Raw genomic sequence first — 19447 nt, 5'->3', positions numbered from 1 at the left:
GATATCAGAAGGTATCAATTGAGTTCCCTGCTGTCCTTTGTCTGCGATTGGGTAGGTAATGATCCAAACTCAAAATGGCTGGATATTGAGGCCTCCCAAGCAAAGTGCCCTCTTATTAACCTATTGTTCATGGATAAAATGAGCTCAGTTATAGCCCATTGCCGGAACCCCATTGTCATTAGTACAGTCAAAGCATGGAGGGAGATGCGTCAGAGTGAGGGTTGTTTATCCAAGACTTTGCCACTTACACCTATAATTGGCATGCCAGGGGTCTGACCAGGGATGATGGACTCAGGATTCAAACTATGGGCAGTGAGAGGAGTTTCTAGTTTGGGAGACTTGTTTGAGGGGGAGGTTATGATGTCCTTTGAGCAACTGAGCCGCAAATACGGGTTGCCCAGCAGAGACCTTTTCCATTTTTTTCAGGTTAGGGATTTCATTTAGAAGAAGACTACGCTTCTCACTAAGCCCTATCACCCCGATACAGAGAGGTTGTTGCTACGCTCCACAAGCACCCTTTCGGTTAGTGCCTTCTATCACCTGCTGGGTGGCAGGGCCTGGCAGGATATTAACCGGTTATGTGAGGTCTGGGAGCAAGAGCTGGGAGTGGAGATCTCTTCTGAAACATGGGAGAACACTCAAAAGATCTCAATCTGTAACAGGACATGTGCTATGCAATTAAAAGTTCTGCACAGGGCTCATCTGGCATCAGACATCTGGCAAAGTTTAAAAAAGGGGCATCTTCAGTGTGCCCCAAATATAAAATAAGTGTAGGTACTCTTACCCATTGCTTCTGGACATGCCACAGGCTCCGTGTTTATTGGAGCGCTGTGGTGGGAGAGATAGGGGGGGTATTGAGGATTGAAGTCAAAGTAGACCTGATATCTCTCCTCTTAGGTCTACCGAATTTACCATCTTTAGACGGGCATGGGAAGAAACTATTTAATATTCTTGCATACTGTGCATGGAAGAATATTCTGATGAATTGGGTGTCTGAGAACCCGCCGGGCTTGCTGGGATGGCAGAAATTAATTATGGAGCAAATTCCCTTGGACTTTTTCACAAACATGGTGCCCCACACAACAGACAATTTTTATAAGACATGGCAGCCCTATTTGAGTTATTTGGATGTAGATTTATCAGTTGTCTTAACTAGCACGTTTGTTTAACCAGGATGATTAGATTTGTCAAGCTCTGGGCCCTGAAGGGGGTCTCCTGAGTTAATACAGGTATATATACAATGCTCCCGTTCCTTTGTTTGGGAGCCTTGCGCCAAGCATAGCTGTTCTGTATTTTGTGGTTTTTATTTTGGTTTTATTTTGCTTTTCTTTTTTTTTGGTGTTGCTTTGCACAGTGTTAGGGTGTGCTTTGTATTATAGAGTAGGTTAGAAGTTAGTAGATAGTAGTTGTATTGTAATTTGTGGTTTTTTTCTTATTATTATACTGATATTTGTGATTGATTATTTTTTTCAATAATTTTATAGGTTTGTAAAGTTTAAAAAAATTGCTAATAAATATATTTACAAAAAAAAAGGGGAATAGCAGGCACAATTTCACACTACAGCCTCAGACAAGCTTCTCGGGACCCAAATTGGCAAATGCTGAACAAAGGCAAAGGTGATTGACCATTGGAAAAAAAAGCAATTAAATTTATGTTACTGTTAAGCCTTTCCTCGCAGCTTGATGACACAAAAGCATTGAAAAATGTTTCAGTTTATTTACTTAATTATCTACTTTTTTGAACAATGTTGTACAAAGCTAAAATTGTTGAGCTCAACTAATAATGACAATTATAATAATAATAAAATGGTGCCTCTGTTGTAATAAAAATTTCCATGGACTTCACACAGGAAGCAAAATGTGATACATAAGGCAGTATTAGAAGGGTATGATAAAAAAAGGTAATGCTAGACCAAGTTTTACTGGAGCCACTATAAATTCATCTACAAGAAAAAGAATTATGCTTCAATTCGATATGACCCAATGATGCTGAGCCATGACTCCAATGACTAAATCACACCAAATCTAGATCACTCCTCATTAGATTTGGATCCTGCTGCAGGAGCTGACTAGGAATTCCATATCAACTAACGTCTGTTAGTGAAGTTAAAGGAAAAAAATCTCCAAATATGGGCAATTACCATTCAATGCCATACTTGGAGATTTTTTTCTGCCTTAAAGAGACTTAAGTTTCCATTGTGTATCCTAACTTCTCCAATGACTGTTTGCGGCACAAAATCTGGCTGGAAAAAGCTCAATAGCTAGTAAACTAAATTTCGTGGCATTAGTCAGAAAGCATGAGTAATTGGTGGATTTTGATTGCTCACAAAGTGCACACAGACAATTTTCTGCTTTAAAGATTTAGGATACTCTTCTCAAAGTATATCACTGTAGTATGCCTGACAAAATAATGGCTACAAAAGCGTGCATCTCCAAAAGAAATCATTGCAGCACCACACTACCTAATATTATGGAAATCTTTGTCCACTGCTCTTTCACTGAACTGGGGCTCTTGGCTCTTTACACATTGACTAATTTCATAAAATAAGAAATGGAAGTTAAAATACAACATCTGTCTTCTGGGGTGGACCATTTAGGTTCCTGACGGCCTTTAAATCCTCAACCAGCATGCAAATGTCTGTCCTTAGAGAGGCACTAATACGAGAAAATAATCTCCAATATGAGATTAGCCTGATCATAGAAATATGATGAAATAGCCCACATAAATGTCTGACATGTCACTATTATGAGAATCCTGCTACCCAGTGGTTTTTTTTTAATCATGAGACTATCATTCCTAAGCTATTATCTGCTTATTCAGGACAGACACGATGAATGAAACCAAGCATTTTTGGTTTACAATGTTCAGATCCTACCCACAGGATGTGTTTATCCACTGTACTGTCAGGGGAGTTTCAAAACCGAAAAAATTCAGTGAGGCTCTTATTAGTTAAAGTCAATTGAAACTTTAAAATGTGAAGAATTTCAGGAAATGACCACATGATATAGTTCTAAGCATTTGATAAAGAAAAAGCTTCATTCGTTGAGCAGCCAAACTGCATAGTCCTCTCCTTAGCCCAGTGGCCTTGAAACAAATTGCAATGTCTTTATACTACTGTGCTAATGAAGCACAGCTCAACAATGAGACTGATGCTAGGCATTTCAGAGAAACAGAGCAGGCAAAATTTAATCCCCAACAATGGGTGAACTGGGTTGGACGTTTCTTAAAATAAACTCATTCTAGATGATGAATGCAATCTGACTCCATATTCTGGATTTAACAGAGCTATTTATGGATGCTTGAACATATACTATTTACTTAAACAGTGTAAGTGGATGGCTGTATAACAGAGGAGTTAATCTCGTTAGGAGATGTTAAAGAGGTCTTTATGAATTGAATTTCATTTGCCCCTAAATTTAACATTCCCAACAGAGGTTTCTTGGGACTCTGGAGAATGATCACAGAAACAAAGGCAAAGTTAAGTCACAGGTCAGGGGTTATTTAGAACTGTGATATCCATCTAAATAAAGTTCAATTATTAGTGTTAGTGTCTCAGATGCCTTCAGTAAACATTCAGCAAGAAATGTACTTCACAAGTTTAATTTTATTTAGCATATCACAGACAGTGATTTTCAAAACAATTGTTCATAGGTATAAAATCACTGTAAAGGTCAGCATTTATGTCCAGCTCTAATTAGCCTTGAGAATGTTACCTCTTGAACTGCTACAGTCATTCTGCTACCTATGCTTTCACAGTGCTGACTAGATCTGGCCCAAAAAATATTAAGGAAATAGGATATGGTTCTAAGTCAAGGCTGTTGTGTTGCATGAAATGGAATTTACAAGTGGTGGGTGTTCTCACACGTTTTTGGCATTTGTTATTAAAAGTGGTTGAGGTTGTGAACAGCAGTCAGTAACATCATAGCTGATCTGATTTTAACCTCGACTCTACATTCCTGCATACAGGCCCAATAATCTTTCACTCCCTTGATAATCAAAATCTATCTACTTCTGCACTGAAGATATGTAAAGATTCTGTATCCATTGCCTTTTAAAGAGAGGGATTCCAAAGACTCTCAATCTTGTGAGAAAAAAAATCCATTTTAAATTGTCCCCAATTTTATATATTCAAATTCATTGATATTTTTGGAGATATTCTTTGATCTAGTGAATTGAATTGAATTAAATTTATTGTCACGTGTACCAAGGCACAGTGAATAGCTTTGTCTTGTGCACGATACAGGCAGATCACAGAGTTAAGTAGCATAGATAGTAAATAACAGGTAAACAGCGGCAAAAACAAAAACACAGGTACAGGCAAATGTTAAGAGTTTGAGAGTCCATTTCAGTATTCTAACAACAGTAGGATAGAAACCGTTACGAAACTGGCTGGTGCGTGTGTTCAGGCTTCTGTAGCTTCTCCCCGATGGTAGAGGTTGTATAAAAACATTGCCAGGGTGGGATGGATTTTTAAAAATGCTGGCAGTCTTTCATTGACAGCGGGTCTGGTAGATGGATTCTATAGATGGGAGGTAGGCCTTTGTGATTGTCCAGACCGAGTTCACCACTCTCTGTAACCATCTTCGATCTTGAATGGTACAGTTGCCAATATCAGGTAGTGATACATCCAAACAAAATGCTCTCGATGGCGCACCTATAAATGTTGGCAAGGGTATTTGCCGTCATGTCAAATTTCTTCAGCTGCCTGAGGAAGAAGAGACGTTGTTGGGACTTTGTACCCAGTGCGTCTACATGAAGAGTCCAAGAAAGCTTGTTGTGGATGACCACTCCCAGGAACTTGATGCTCTCCACTCGTTCCACCTCTGTGCTGTTAACGTGTAGAGGGGTGGGGGGTGCATGACTAACATCTCACCGAAAGTCAATAATGAGTTCCTTGGTTTTGTCGGCATTGAGAGCTAGGTTGTTCTCAGTGCATCATTTTTCCAGGTCTGTAGTCTGTTTCGTTGACATCTGAGATTCGACCAACTATGGTGGTGTCATCAGTGAAACTTGTAAATGGCATTAGTCTAGTATTTGGTGACACAGTCATGGGTATACAGTGAGTACAGTAGGGGGCTGAGTACGCACCCCTGGGGGATTCCAGTGTTGAGTGTTAGTGAGGATCAAATATTATCCCCAATCTTCACTGATTGTGGCCTGTGGGTCAGAAAACTGAGGATCCAGTTGCAGAGAGTGGGGCTTAGTCTGAGATCAGTAAGTTTAGTAATCAGTCTTGAGGGGATAATAGTGTCCAAGGCTGAACTGTAGACAATGAGTAGGATTCTTACGTAGCTGTTCTTGGTATCAAGATGTTCTAGGGAGGAGTGAAGAGCAAGTGGTATGGATCTGTTGGTCCAATAGGCAAATTGGAGTGGGTCAATAGTAGTGGGGAGGCTGGAGTTGATTAATACCATGACCAGCCTTTCAAAGTACTTCATGACCACCAAAGTTAGGGCCACTGGGCGATAGTCATTGAAACATTCTGCATGAGCCTTCTTAGGCACAGATGATATTGGCCCTCTTGAAATAGGCAGGGACAGTGGCCTGCTACAGAGAGAGGTTGAAGATGTCCGAGAACACTTCTGTCAATTGATCTGCACGTGCTTTGAGTGCATGGCCTGGTACTCCGTCTGGTCCCATCGCTTTCCTTGGATTCACATAAAAGAAAACTGATCTGACCTCTCATGCAGTGACTGTTGGGATAGGTTTGTCAGGACTTGTCCGAATAGGTGTTACCTCTCCGCTGAAATACTGCTCAAAGCGAGCATGGAAGGTGTTGAGGTGATCTGCGAAGGATTGTATGGCATCACAATCTCTAATAGTTTCTTGCAAATGGTGGACAGGCTTTGGGGAAGCAGGAGGTGAATTATTCTCTGCAAAATTCTCTACTTCTAACCTGCTTTTGTAGCCATAGAATCTAAATAGCTGGGCCACTTAGGTTTCTTGTCAATGGTGAATCCCAAGATGTTAATAGTGAGGTATTCACTGATGGAAATAATAAAATGGTTAGATCTCTCTTGAAAGAAATAGTCATTGCTTAGCATTTGTGTGGTATGAAAGTAACTTTATAAAAATTCTAGTTAGAAACATAGGTTTATTTGAGAATTAAGAAATGCGACAATTCTTTGCAACTTTAAATTTGTTTGATTCAGTGTGAAATTGATTATTCTGGAAGTATTTGGGATAATTCTGGAAAGTATTTATCATGGAGATTGTACAAGAGGATTGCAATCAACAAACTACTGTTTTTTTTTACTATTTTGATAAATTGTGAGAGATTGTTCTAAAGTTAATAGTTCCCAGAAAAAGAACATCAAATCAGGTGATACATTTACCAGGAGTCTTTGTATAGTGCAAGTGAAATGGAGACTGCATTATTAGGTTTATACAACTTTTTGGAATGCCAGAATTCCTTACTATTTGACAGACTGCCAAGGTTTAATGTCTGCTTCACCCAGAACAGCTGAAACTAACCCTCATAAATTTAACTAATCTCATAAAAAAACAACAGATGGGTCTCAGCAATCACAATGTATATCCGTGCACAGCTTCTTTTCATCATTTTACAATTATACAACAGCAAAGCGTCAGTGTTGGAATTTGTTTTGGAATTGAGCAGGCCTTGAGACAGACAAAAATGAGAATTTCTTCAATGCTATTTCCACTCACACAATGGAATTACATAATTTCTCCCCTTCTATCTCCTCTTTGGTGCCACCAATTTCCTTTCTTCTATCTCCTCTTCATTACTATCCATTTAACCTTGTTCCCTCTTTTTACTCCTTAAATACCATATATCCCCATTCGTTCCCTTTATTGCCATACGTCCATTCCCTTTTGCTTTCAAAGGCATACAGTAAATGCTGAAAAACGTCAGCAGATCTGGCAGCATCTGTGAAAAGAGAAAGAGAGTTAATGTTGAGGATCAAATACGAATCTTCTCTGGAACTGAGGAGAGGTGAACTTTGATGGGTTTATGCTGTTGGAAAAGGGAGGAGTAGCAAGTGGAACAAAAATGAAAATTGACAAAATGTTAGAGGGAAAGAGAGGTTAGAGTAAAAGGGAGTGATAACAGTTGTAGTGAAAAAGACAAAACATTGATCCAGAATAGGTGACTGAAAACAAAGACACTGGAGGTGGAAAAAAAAGTACAGAAACAGAGATCGGAGTTGATGGTTAGAAGTTGTTGAACTTAATAGAGGGGATGGCATTGGAACTAATTTTAAGGAATAAAGCCAGACAGGTTGTAATGTGGTGGTGAGGGAGCGTTTTGGTAATAGTGACCATAATTCAGTCAGATTTAAAGTAATTATGGAAAAGGGCAGGGATGGACTGGAAATTAAGTTCCTTAATTGGGCGAAGACCAATTTTTAATAAGTTAAGTCAAGGTTTGGCTAAAGTGAAATGGGTGCGGCTACTTGCAGGAAAATTGTTATCAGAGCAATGGGCGACATCCAAAAGGGTAATAGTGAAAGTGCAGAGCCAACATGCTCCCATAAAGGGCAAGAATGAGACGAACAAGCACAGAGAACCCTGGATGTCAAGGGATTTATAGAATTGGATAAGGAAAAAAATGGAAGCTTATGGTAAATACCAAAGGCTGAAAACAGCGAAAACCCTAGAAGAGTATTAAAAAGTGCAGGAGTTGCTTTAAAAAGAAATTAGAAGAGAAAGAGGGGCCATGAAAAACACTGGCAGGTAACATTAGGGAAAATGCAAAGATGTTTTATGAGTATATTTAGGTAAAAGGGAAAGACTAGGGAAAGATACAATGGTATTGTGTGTGTGTGGAGCCAGAAGACATAACTGAGGTTTTAAAAGAGTACTTTGTATTTGTATTTACAATAGAGAAAGATGATATAGGTGTGAAAATAAGTGAGGGGGTACTGTGACATACTTGAAAAAATTAGCATGGAAAGAGAGGAGGTATCAGGAGTTTTAGCAGGCTTGAAAGGTCTAAGGAGATGCAGGAGGCAAGGGAGGAAATTGCAGGGCTCTGACATTAATTTTCAAATCCTCTCTGGCTACAGGAGGGGTGCCAGAGGACTGGAAGATAGATTTATAACTCCATTATTCAAGAAGAGTAGTAGGGACAAACCAGGAAATTATAGGCCATTGCACTTAGACATCAGTGGTAGGGAAACTACTGGAGAACGATCTCAGGGACACAATTAATCTTCACTTGGAGAGGTAATGATTATCAAGGATAATCAGTATAGCTTTGTAAGGGGGAGATTATGTCTAACAAATTTGGCTGAATTGTTTGAGGAGGCATAAAGATGAAGTAGTGCAGTTGATGTAGTCTGCATGGACTTCAGTAAGGCTTTTAACAAAGTCTTCAATGGCAGGCTAGTTAAGAAGCTAAGACCACATGGCAAATTGGATCCTAAATTGGTTTAATAGCATGAAATAGAAGGTGATGGTGAAGGGTGTTTTTTGTGACTGCAAGCCTCTATTCAGCCTTTATATCACTGGATTTAAAGCTGGGCTCTTAGCTGTTTGTTCATGATCTAGATATGCAGTTAGGACATAAGATCGGCAAGTTCACAGCTGACACAGAAAATGGTGATGTGATAAACAGCAAAGAGGAATGGCTTGGACTACAGAACAATACCGAAGGAGTACTTCTTTGCCTGAGCAGACTAATGGCAAATGGAATTTAACCCTGAAATATGTAAGTCATGCATTTTTGGAGAGCTAACATGGCAAAGGAGTACACCATAAGACCTTGGACCAGAAGATATAGAGCAGAATTAGGCTCTTCAGCCCATCAAATACCTCCACCATTCAATCATGGCTGATATGTTTCTCAACACCATTTTCCTGTCTTCTCCTGTAACCGTTGATCCCCTTACTAATCAAAAACCTATCCATCTCTGTCTTAAAGATACCAAATTACTTTACATCCATAGCTTTCTGCAGCAATGAGTTCCACAGATTCACTCTCCTCTGACTAAAGAAATTCTTTCTCATCTGAGTTCTAAAGGGTCTCCCCTTAACTCTGATACTGGACCCATGGGTCTTAATCTCTTCTACTAGTGGAAACTTCTCCAAATCCACTCTAATCCTCACAGTATTTTGTAAATTTCAATGATATCCTCACTCATGCTTTTAACCTCCATTAACCACTCCTTACATGACAAGCCCTTCAACCCCAAAAACATCCATGTGAACCTACTCTGAACCTCCTCCAAGGTTAATGCATCTTTCCTTACATATGAGGCCCAAAACTGCACACAATATTCCAAATGCAGTCTGGCCAAAGCCTTATAAAATGTCAGAGGTAAATCCCTACTTTTATTTCCTACTCCTCTCAAAAGAGTGTGAATGTTGCTAAGATTGCTGCCGCCCTGGTGGAAATACTTAATACTCCATTGATCAAAGCTGTGGTGTCAGATGACTGGAGGATAGCTAATGTGGCTGTTGTTCAAGAAAGGTAGCAAGGGAAGGCCAAGTAATTGTAGACCAGTTAGGCTTATATTTGTAGTGGGGAAAATATTAGAAAACAACAATTGAGTGCCAGAATTAGTTGACAATTGGAAAGGCAGGGATAATCAGCATGGATTGTTGGAGTGATATCCTGTCTGCTTAATTTGAGTTATTTTGAAAAGGTGAATAAATTTATTGTTGAGGGTAGTGCCGTTGATGTGGTTTACATGAACTTCAGTAAGGCCTTTGACAAGGTCTCACATGAAAGGCTGGTCTGAAAAGTAAGAGCCCATGGAGTCCAAGGCAAGTTGACAAACTGGATCCAAGATTTATTTGCATGTAGTATGCATAAAGAGGACTTTAATTATTAAGTATTGGATGAGATGAAGAATTGAGACAAAGAGCTAGGGACAAGAACAGCTTTGGGATAGAGAGTGTTCCTAGTGAATGAGAGAGGGGTGTGGTGCATAAATGTGGTGGAACGTGGCACTGAGAGTGGACTTCAGGACGCAATGAGCACAACAGTCCCAGGAATGGTGTATGGCTTGGAGATATCTGTATCCACTAAAATTCAAGTTTCCTTTTGGATTCACATGGAATAAGAAGAACCAGAGTCTTATCCATTTTAGATTTGTTCCAGCATAAGCCATGTTAACCTTCCTTCACTCAATTTTCTTTCTGTTGTTCAGAAGGAATTCTAGGTGTTACATAATGAATTGAGAATGTTTGTATCTATCATAGGCAATACCTATGAGTACTGGAAGTTGACATGGAAGAAGAGGTAATTTGAGGCCGACAATCAATGGATCAGATCTAAGCTCTGCAGCCCTGCCACATCAAGTCAGGAATGGTTGTGAGCAAATATACAATCACTGCAGGAGGAGTCTTTAGAAATGTCCTCTACAAATTTGCAACCATCTTCAACCAGAAGACGGATGGTTCTTCTCAGCCTTCTTCAGTGACCTCCATGATCAAAGATTCGATTCTTCAGCCAACTTGATTCACTCCACATGTTATCAAGAAACAGCTGAAGGTACTGGGTACTGCAAAAGCCATGAGTCCTGACAAGATTCTGGCAATAGTACTGAAGACATGTGCCTCAGAACCTGCCATGCCCCAAACCAAGTTGTTCTAGTATAGTTACAACATTGGCATTTACTCAACAATATGGAAAATTGTCCATGTATTTCCTGTACACAAAAAAAAGCCAATCAAATCCAACCTAGTCAATTACTGCCCCAAGGGTCCACACTCAATCAGGAAATTGGGATGGCAGGGTCATCAGTAGTGCAATCAAACAGTACTTCTTTACTATTATTCTGCTCACTAATGTTTAAGTTTAGTTTTGCCAGGGCCACTTTGCTCCTGACCCCATTGCAGCCTTGCTCCACACCTGGGCAAAAGAACTGAAGTCCAGAGATGAGGGAAAGTGACTGTTCTTGACATTAAGGCAGCATTTGACCAGGTATGAGATTGAGAAGCCCTAGTAAAACTAAAGTCAGTGAGGGTTGAGAGAAAAGGTTCCGCTAGTTGGAGTCAACCATAGCACAAAAGAAGATAACTGTGATTGTTGAAAGTGACTCATCTCAGCTCAAGAAACTTTCTGCAGGAATTCCTTAAGGTAGTGCGCTGGGGACAGCCATCTTCACCATCAATGCCCTCCCCTCCATCAGAAAGTCAGAAATTGGGATTTTTGCACAAGGTTCAGTACCATTCACAACTCCTCAGATACGGAAGCAGTCCATATCCAAATGCAGCAAACTCCAGACAATATCCAGGTTTGGCCAGAAAAATTACATATAAAATTCACACCACACAAGTGCTAAGCAATGACCATCTCCAACAACAGAGAATTCAACCATCACCCATTGACATTCAACTGCATTACCATCACTGAATTCCCTGCTATTAATGTCCCAGGGATTATCATTGACCAGAAACTGAACTGTATTAGCCATATAAATACTGTGGTGATAAGAGCAGATCAGAGGCTTGGAGACCTACTGCAAATAACTCACCTCCTGATTCCCAAATCCTTAGACCCCACCCTTCAGTTATGTGATGGAATACTCCCATTTCCCTCAATGGCCACTGCACAAACAATAAGAAGCTTGACCCCATCCAGGACACAGCAGTCGGCTTGATTGGCATGACATCCACATTCACTCCTTCCACCAGCAGTGTGTACCAGCTAGAAGGTGTTGAAATTAATCAAAAATCCTTAGTCAGCTCCTTCCAAACCCCATGACCAATACAATCTAGAAGGATAAGGGCAGCATTACCACTTGCAAATTCCCCTCCAAATCACTCATCATCATGACTAGGAAATATATTATGGTTGCTTCACTGCTGCTGGGTTAAAATCCTGGAACTCTTTCCATAACAGCATTGAGAGTGCACCTACACTCTATATGGTCTGCAGCAGTTCAAGAAGGCAGCTCACCACCACCTTCTCAAGGGCAATGAGAGATGGTGATATACAATGGCCCAGGCAATGATGTCCATATCGCATGAATGAATAAAAAAAAGGAAACTGCTGACTGAATTGTTCTCATTTTTGATGGAAACGCTGATACAGTAGAGTCTGTAAAATACTGAACACAAAAGTGAAACACTGTGGTTGGCACATTTTTAGCATACAGAAAAGGTTGGACTCAGGTCAAATCTTAATGTTTTAAAAATATGTACCTGGACCATATCCACCTCTAACACACATTTCAGATTATGGAGGTGGTACATAGAGTTGGAAATGTGATTATTTTAAGAAGGTTGGCAGCCTTTGTTTAATCTGCTTTACAGCGAGTGCTAATGTTTACCAGGTTTTGGGAAACCTACGATCTGAAGCATGATAAGTTTTGATGTACCTTTACAGGAATGATCTCTAGCCTTATAAAGACCTTGTTTTTTTTTAAAAAGATATTTTTATTAGAAATTTAACATTTTTACAAGTTTACAAAAATAAACAAAACTCAGATATAAACATTGATAAACAATTAGCTCAAATATACAATAGCCAAAATTTAACAAAAAAAAACAAAACAACAAAAAAAAACCTAAAAAAAAGGAAAAAAAAAACAAACAAAACTCAACTATCTACTAATCTAACCTACAACTAACCAGAGTGTATATTTAAGTCTCTTACATGCTCGGGATGTGTTAGCATCAGATATAATAAAACCCGTATTCGTGCGGGATTCCTCCCCCGAGGGGCCGCGGACCAGCCAGGTTTGTAATCTCAATTAAATAAAAGCCCTTGTTAGGATAGCCGAAATATCTGTATTTATGTAATTCAAAAAGGGCTGCCATATTTTATAAAATAATTCGGTCTTTCGGTGCACCATGTTTGTAAGGAAGTCAAGGGGAATACATTCCATAATTAGTCTGTGCCAATTTGAAAGTCCAGGGGGGCCCTCAGCCGCCCAGTTCACCAAAATATTTTTCCTTGCACAGAAAGAAAGAATAGAAAATAGTCTCTTCCCGTACGTGTCCAGGGAGGGATAGTTTGAAAAGCCCAAGAGGAGAGATACAGGGTCCACTTTAATTTCCGTCCCTAAAATTTCCGTCAGGGTACTTGCTACTTTAGTCCAATATCTACGGATCTTATGACAGGTCCATAAGCAATGTACAAGAGTGCCCACCTCTATTTTGCATTTAGGACACATTGGAGATGCTCTTGCCTTAAATTTTGCCAATCGAACCGGTGCTATATGGGCCCTATGAAGTATCTTCAGCTGGATAGCCTGGGTTCTGTTACAAATAGTATTCTTCTAGCATTTTCCCAAATATCATTCCACGTTTCTGTGGAGATTTCTAGTCCCAGATCCTGATCCCATGTTTTAAGCAGATTATCCATATCTCCCGATACTTCATCATGTAGTAAATGATAAATAGTACTGACGGAAGATACCCACACTGGTCGTAGGACACTACATTCTCTATCGGATTTATAAAGACTATCTAATAACGTAGTCTTCTTCTGTATATAATCTCGAATTTGGAAGTATCGAAAGAGGTCTCCATTGGGTAATCCGAATTTCTGACGCAGTTGTTCGAAAGACATCAGGACCCCATCTTTAAATAGATCCCCTAGACATGAGATACCCCTGGATCTCCAGAGTGTAAAAGTGGCATCTGTTAACCCCGGTTGGAATCCCCATGCTCCCACTATCGGTGCATAGGGGGATGTTTTATGTGAATTACCCTCATTTTGTCGCATTATATTCCAAGCCTTGATTGTATTTAGTATTATAGGGTTTTTACAGTGATCTGTAATGATTTTCCTCTAGTCTGAGAATAAAAGGTTAATAAGTGGGTATTTTACTTGAGAAGCCTCGATGTCCAACCAGATTGATTGTGGATCAGACAAGACCCAATCAGCTATGTAACTTAATAGGGAACTTAACTGATATTTCCTAAAGTCTGGGAAGTCTGTGGAAGCTGTAGCTTCTTCAGCTTAATGAGGGGCCGCCTATGATTCCAGATAAAGGAACTCAGCCAGCCATATAATTTACATAAAGCTGTCCTCGGCAGCATCACCGGAAGCATTCTCATAGGATATAGGAGACGGGGCAGGACATTCATTTTGATTAATGCTATTCTACCCAACCAGGAAATTGGTAGGTCTCCCCATCGCTGGAAGTCCTGCCTTATCCTTTCCAATAAATACACAAAATTAGCCTTATACAACTGACCAAATACTGGAATAATAAAAATGCCTAAATATAAGAAGCCCTCCAGGGACCAGCGAAAGGGAAAAAGGGATCCGTCTGCTAAGCGGGGTATCATAGCAAGGCCACCCTTTGGCATAGCCTCCGATTTTGAAAAATTAATTTTATAGCCTGAGAATGCACTAAATGTATTAATAACTTGGATTAAGCGAGGTATGGACATCAAAGGGTTACTGAGGAATAGAAGAACATCATCTGCATAAAGGGTAATTTTATGTTTACCTGTACCAATCCTTGGGGCCACTATATTAGGATCAGCTCGTATAGCTTCTGCTAGTGGTTCAATTATTAGCGTAAATAACAATGGCGAGAGGGGACATCCCTGACGGCAGCCCCTACCCACACTGAAGCTATCCGAACCTAATCCATTGGTAACCACAACTGCTTTGGGATCACTATACAATGTTGAGACCCATTTGGTAAACACCTGTCCAACGCCAAACCTCTCCAATGTGTAAAACAAATATGACCATTCGACCCTATCAAATGCCTTTTCCGCGTCTAATGAAACCACTACTCCTGGTATCTTTCCCTGATGACAAGCTTGAATCATATTCAGAGCCCTTCTAACATTATTGGATGATCTACGGCCCTTAATAAACCCCGTCTGATCCTCCTTTATAATATGTGGCAGTATCCTTTCTAGTCTCAGTGCTAATGTTTTAGAGAGGATTTTAAAATCTACATTTAGCAAGGATATTGGTCTGTATGATGTACAATCTTCTGGGTCCTTTCCTTTTTTAAGGATAAGAGAGATATTTGCCTCTTTCAGCGAAGGCGGGAGACAGCCCTGACTATATGCATAGTTATACATGTCCATAAGTGGACCAGCCAGTATTTCTGTAAATTCTTTATAGAATTCAGCTTGAAAACCATCTGGGCCCGGCGCCTTACCATTTTGAAGGTGCCTAATTGCATCAACTATTTCTTGGGGTGTAAGAGGAGCATTTAGGACCGATACTTGTTCCGGAGTTAGGTCTGGAAAAGTCAAATTTTTAAAAAATGACTGCATCCTCTTCGTCCTATCTTCACAATCCTGTGATTTATATAACTCAGAATAAAATTCTCTAAAGATCGCATTAATCTTTTTGTGATCATGACTCAAAATACCCGTACTTTCCTTGATAGACGTAATAGCCTGAGGGGCCTTTCTTTTCTTTGCAAGAAATGCTAAGTATCTACCCGGTTTGTCGCCATATTCATATAACCTTTGCTTTGCAAATAATATTTCCCTCTTAGCCGTATGAGTAAGCGTAGTGTTTAGAGCTGTCCTAAGAGTTGTAATCCTTTGCAATTTAATAATAGAAGGTCTATCAGTGTATGCTGTTTCAGCCACTTTTAAGCGGGCTTCAAGCAGACGCTGTTGTTCTCCCTTTAATTTCTTCTGGGTCGCTGAGTAGGAGATGATCAAGCCTCGCGTGTAAGCTTTGATGGTCTCCCACATCATTGACGGGTTGCTAGCTGTACCTGAATTAATTTCTAAAAAAGTTTTAAATTCTTGAGAGAAGTACTTTACAAATTTACTATCTTTCATTAGGAAGGGGTCCATACGCCAATGCCGAGGGGATGTCCCATTGTTCCTCGCCTTAGTTTCCATATATACAGCAGCGTGGTCAGAAATTGCTATATTACCTATTTTACAGGATGATATGGAATTTTAAAAAATCGAGGGGGCAAAAAACATATCAATTCTGGTGTGACATTTATGTGGGTTAGAGTAGAAAGAAAAATCTCTACCCTGTGGATGAAGACATCTCCATACATCTACTAATCCTAATTCTTTGTTCAGATCCATCAATTGTCTAGATCTGGGAGATACTCCTGCAGTACTCTTGGGAATCCTATCTATTTCCGGATCCATAATACAATTAAAGTCTCCCCCTATAATTATATGACGGGCATCAAAAGCCATCAATTTTGAAAAGGCTTCCGTTATAAATTTAAAGGGGTGTGCCGGGGGGCAGTACAAATTTAAAATCCCATATTCCTCTCCATTTATGAGGGCTTTAATCAAGATATATCGTCCAGATTCGTCTTTTATCTGCTTTGGGATTTTGAAAGGGAAATTCTTCCGAACAAGAATAACAACTCCCCTGCTTTTTGAGCTAAAAGAAAAAAAGGCCTGATCAAATCCGCCCTGTCGTAATTTCAAGTGTTCTTTATCTGACAGGTGTGTCTCCTGTAGGAGAGCTATATCAACTCTTTCCTTCTTAAGATTTGATAATATTTTCTTCCTTTTGACTGGCGAATTACTCCTCTTGACATTCTAGGTGCACCACTTAACCGACTGATCAACCATAATCCTGTGGGCCAATCCGAGACCCCTCGGGAGGGGGAACCCTATCCAGAACATCCCGAGCGTAGAACATGTAAAATTTACAAAAATAAAGCCTCTTTAATACATCCACAACAATACAGTAAAAAACTATTTCTAAATAAAAAAAATATAAAACGTATCTAAGTGGAGACTTTCCCCCTTGTTCCCAGGGGGCGTCACTTCCTCTCCAAAAGTCCCTCATATCCTCTCCCAACCAATGCCCCACCCTTGACCCAGGCACTCCTCAATAAAATGAGGAGAATTCAAATATAATACAAAGCTAGAGTTAACAGTAAGGACCCTGCCCCCACCCATACCAACACCTGGGTATATTTGGTAATGTTAATACCATATACAAACATATAACCATAAAATTACCACCTCAACAAATAATAATTAAATATGATAATACAAAATAACGAGGGGAAAACAACCCCGCTCCTAGAGACAGAGGTAAAATTGAATAAGGTAACCACCTCCCCCCACCAACATTAACCAAACCCCCCAGCTTTTATATATATATACACACATATACATACATCCCTCATATATACATAAAATAATAACAGAAAACAACCCCAAGGGGGGGGGGGGGGGGGGGGGGGGAGAAAATCAAATCCCTCTCCCCACCCCCCATGATAATATTAAACAGTAAGGTAAGAGAAAAAAAAGGGGGGATATAAACCAAAGCGGGGGGGAAAGGCAGACCAACATCCATTATGTCTTACAGTTTATCTAAGAGAGTCCAAGAATTCCTTAGCCTTTTCTGGTGATCCAAAGTTATATACGGAACCCTCATGGTTAAAGCGTAACATCGCTGGGTAGCGTAAGGAGTACTGAATATTTAAGTCCCTTAAACGCTTCTTCACCTCGTCGAATGCCTTCCTCTTTCGAACCAGAGCCGGGGAAAAGTCCTGAAATAGCATGATCTTGGATCCTTTGTAGATCATAGCTTGGGGGTCTTTTCCGAGATTTCTAGAGGCTTCTAGGAGTATCTGCCTCTCCTTGTAGCTCTGCAGCCGGAACTGGACCGGGTGTGGGCGCTGGTTCGAGCCGGGCCCGCGTATTGCGACCCGGTAGGCCCATTCCACCCTTACCTGGCCTGATCCAGCTTCCAGATTTAAAAGCTGTGGCAGCCACTGCTCCAGGAACGCTGTAAGCTGGCCTTCCTCTTCCCGTTCGGGAAGGCCCAGCAAACGAATATTTTTTCGGCGACCTCGATTATCGAGGTCGTCAATATGATTTTCCAAGGTCCGGACTCGCTGCTCGAGAGTCCGGACCTGATCCACGGCCGATTGAGCGGTATTTTCGGAGCCTTTAGCTCCGCCCCTCCGACTCGGCGTTCAATTTCTTGAATCTCTCGGTCGTGCTTCTGTAGCGCGGCCGAGAGCGACTCCCAACGATTTCTGGATTCTACAATAAAGGCATCGATCTTCGAGTCAAGCTTGGAAAGCATTTCTGCAAGGCTTGTTACTGTTGGTAAGTCCCCCGGGGCGGCTGTGGATGCCTCTGCTGCAGCTGGAGAGGGTGGGGGAGGGGTTCCTGCTTGCTGAGAGCTGTGGGCTCCCTTCCCTTTAGTCATTTTAACTTAGGATTAAATTGTTTAAATGTAATATTACACAACTAAGTAAATGATTTGGTGAGCTTGGTAGGGGGTGGGTGACCCACTGTACCCAAGTCTTGGGAGGAGCACTATAGACTCAGTCTTGCTGGGTCGCCGCCATCTTGGATCCCCCATAAAGACCTTGTTAACGGGGACATTGTTTCCTTCCCGTGACATCAAGAATCAGCTTTGCTTGGTTCTGCAGACCACCTCAGAGATGCCCATAGGAAGCCTATTATTTCGGCTTACTTTTGATTGGAAAGTTTACTGTGACTAAAAGATGCTTGGGGAGACAGCTAGACTCTTGAAAATCTGTCCCCTCTATGTAATTTGCCCTTGCTGATATCTAAGCTGGGTGCCTATCAGAACTGATTGTAAGGGTCTATGTCTCTACAGTAAAGGCTCAGTGAGAGGTAATTATGGTTACACATTTCCACTTCACTTGACTCATGACAGAAGGTAGTTTTCTTCCTTCTTTATCTGCTCTACCATTATGCCCCTTTCTTTGACAAAATTATAGCATGCAGGACACAATAAGGATTTTAATGATTCTGAATGATTGCTTTGTAGAGTGATTGGTCTAGGCATCCAAAGGGTTGCTGAAGATGTTTTCAATGTTTTCAATGACAATCGCAATGGATATATTTTAAAATAATTGCTGTATGGCTGTTTGTGATGATCTCAGAGTAGCATGTTTCTAGATTCAAATGTAAACTTAATCTGAAAGGCATCAGCATACTTTTTAATTGCTCAAATAATCAGAACAGTTTGGATTGCTGGCTGTGAAGTTAACATCAACAATCATGATCAGATTTTGATGTTCATAGATGAGCTGCACACAGATGGTGTGAAACCACTTGAGTACTTAGGCACAACTGAGTTTTGTGGATTTTGAGCAGTTCTGCCATCTGAAATATAGCACCATTCTCTCATTCTGCCAGTGATTGTCCATTGGGAAAGTGATGAAATGTTTGATGTGGTGGAAACTGCATGTATTGCTTTCTTGCTATATCTGTGAACTAAAGATTTGACTGGTTTGTTGACATAGACTGTGGATAAGTTCAAACATAAAAGTGAAAACTGTGACAAATATGGGAGGTTGTCCCTGCAGTAAAGTTTGGCTCAATCTGTTTTCTGGTGCAATTCTTTCACTACTTGCAAACATGGAATATTTTTCTGAGGCATGCCAATGAAAGTATACATGGCTAAAAGTAACAACGAATATCCATGTCAAGTACAATTGAACCTTTTGCTTTCCACTTCTTTCCAAATTAACACAAAAAAGTGACATTATTATTGAAATATCATCTGGCAATACAGAAACAATTTTAATTTATTAAGATAAAAATTACCAAATGCCCATCCAGTGC

The 19447-nt window shown here is 40.3% G+C and overlaps 1 protein-coding gene across 6 annotated transcripts in view; it reads right to left on the bottom strand.

Moving 5' to 3' along the window:
- The window catches only part of LOC122557273 (serine protease 23-like), a 270056-nt gene that overhangs the window by 127722 nt on the left and 122887 nt on the right, over positions 1-19447 (bottom strand). For 2 of the 6 annotated variants that reach the window (XR_015758650.1, XR_015758648.1), the window contains one exon: positions 1872-5986. The exons of 3 other annotated variants lie outside the window; for them this stretch is intronic. The gene's annotated coding sequence lies outside the window, so the exon portion shown is untranslated. One more of the 6 variants, XR_015758647.1, reaches the window with a different exon arrangement.

This window comes from Chiloscyllium plagiosum, unplaced genomic scaffold, assembly GCF_037043375.1.
Source record: "Chiloscyllium plagiosum isolate Xiang-an unplaced genomic scaffold, Cpla_swu_hap1 HiC_scaffold_11, whole genome shotgun sequence".
NCBI lineage: Eukaryota > Metazoa > Chordata > Chondrichthyes > Orectolobiformes > Hemiscylliidae > Chiloscyllium > Chiloscyllium plagiosum.
Note: the sequence above shows the minus strand (reverse complement) of the source record. Positions and strands in the feature narration are given on the sequence as shown.